Source organism: Pleurodeles waltl, chromosome 1_1, assembly GCF_031143425.1.
Source record: "Pleurodeles waltl isolate 20211129_DDA chromosome 1_1, aPleWal1.hap1.20221129, whole genome shotgun sequence".
Taxonomy (NCBI): Eukaryota; Metazoa; Chordata; class Amphibia; order Caudata; family Salamandridae; genus Pleurodeles; species Pleurodeles waltl.
Window position 1 is genome coordinate 775575437 of NC_090436.1, and position 2315 is coordinate 775577751.

Here is a 2315-nt window from a genome sequence, read left to right on the forward strand (position 1 = left end):
TCTACCATACACTGTGTGAGACCATTCTGCATTATGTTGCGCATATATTAGGGACTTATTTGCAACTGTGAACAGCAGAAAACAAAACTGCTGAGTACAGTGACATGGAGGCAGATAGCTCTCAATTGCTCATCTAAATAGTTCACTATCCCCGTTCTTAGGTAATTTTGGCCAGGGGATGGTGACTGATGATTCAGAAATGGGGGAGAATAATCCTAAATAGGTCAAGACATCATTTGACACTAGACGGACCATGAGGGCTGATTCCTCTGAAAGAGTGAGGGTGGTTCAAAAGACTCCTCTTTGCAGATTGAAGATCCTGACATTAAAATGCTCTCTCTCACTATTCAGGAGAGACTCACATTTATAAGCGATAAACTGGATTAATTGGCAATACGAGTGGGCAAGATAACAGCTATGCTCAACAAGCAGGAAAAGAAACTCAGCCGTGGAATTTTGAGTTTCCACATTAGACTATAAGGTTGGCACTAATGAGAAACTCCTAGATATGACAAAAGTTCTCATTGTTAATTTGCCTGGTTGGTATTCTGGAGTCCACAAATACTGGTAACATGGCCAACTATGTAGAGACTCTGCTTAAGGCCCTGTCAGCGTGGAGAGTTTCTTCCCACTGTTTGCTGTTGAAAGAGCCCATCATACTCTGGAGTCTAGAGCCTCACCGGCTAGACTTCAAAATTTCAGAGACCGAGACACGTGACTTCAATTGACCAGGGAAAACCAATTGCTTACTTATGAGGGTTTCACTTTGTCGCTCTTTCCTGACTTCACTCAGGCAGTACAAGATGCTCGGAGACAGTTTTCTTACTTTATGAGTGATTTCCTGTCCCTATTGTTACAATTCTTCCATTGCAATCCTATGGAGCTGTCCATTCCTGGCAAACACCCATATACAAGATGATGTTGGCACACAAGTGCACATGGTGGCCACAATAGTATCCTCATTAACCAACTGTGTTGCTATGTTCATTATGCATGGCACTGTTATGCCATATTTGAGTTGTTCTGTGAATAATACTGGGGTATCTTCCACTTCTTGGTTGGGTTCCTAGTGTGGGTCTAGGGCAGAAACGTTGAGGGGGTGTTGTCATAAGGCAGACGTTACATTGTTGAACCATATCTCCCATCTTTATATTTCTATCACCTGGATAGACTGCACGGCTGGAAATAAGGTCCTTAATTTTTAAGTTTGGTAATATTTCTGTTGTAGGTTTGGATATGTAAGGGTATACAGCGTATCCATCTTTTTGTATGGAGTGTAAGAGGGCTCAAGAACCCCCTAAAAATTAAGTAAATTCTAATATATCTAGATCATGGTAAGATGAGTTTGGCGCTTCTTCAAAAAAATACATCTTACAGTTGCCGATGCTTTTGGAGTGGAGGCTAAGTGGAAAAATTATCATACATTTACCACATTCTCCTCCTATAGTAGGGTTACTGCTATTTCAATAATAGAGAGTATTCAGTTCACTCTTCTTCACAAAGTCAATGATCGATAGGGATAACGTACTATAGTTCAGGGGGATAGTCCAAGGTAAACATATCACACTGGTAAATATATACGACCCGATCTAGATTCCCCAACCTTCATGCAACATGTTTGGCAGAAATGTTTGAATATGACAACCAGACCATGCTATGGGGAAGTGATTTTAATTTGGCAGCGGACAAATCTTAGACCGCTCCACAACACAGTCTTTACTCATAATACTGCGGCACACATGTAGTCAGACATGATGGCTGTGTGTGACCGATCAGACATATAGAGAATGAGACCTGACTATATGAGAGGGTACACGTGTCCTCTGCCCATGGTTCCAGGGTACACCTGAACTAATAGGTAGCCACACATGGACAAATTCAATCGGCCATTTGCTGTGTGTCCACTTGGACTACTCGGTGCTCCATTTGGTGTTTGAAGTGTCTGTCTTGCAGCACAGTGCATTCACATGGTGATTATTACTTGTGTTACTCCTTGATACAGTATTCATAGAAGAAGTAAAATCTGAGATTATTACTTATTTTCAGATTCATTAATTCTCAGTGAATACAGTGGGCACACTCTGGAAACAAACTACCATGGCAACTCTCTATCGGACCGCGGTCGGGCCGGCAGTTTGCATTTTGGGACGCCGGCACCGCCGCAGCCCGTTTTTCTGTGCTCATTTTGCTCCAGTGCAGCTCAGAAGGCACATTTGATGCTCTGGGTCACGCCGCAGCCCGTGCCAGCCTCCCTGATTTTCCCTCTACTCACCTGCATGGGTCTTTCCTCTTCTTTCCTCCTTTTTTCTTTTTTC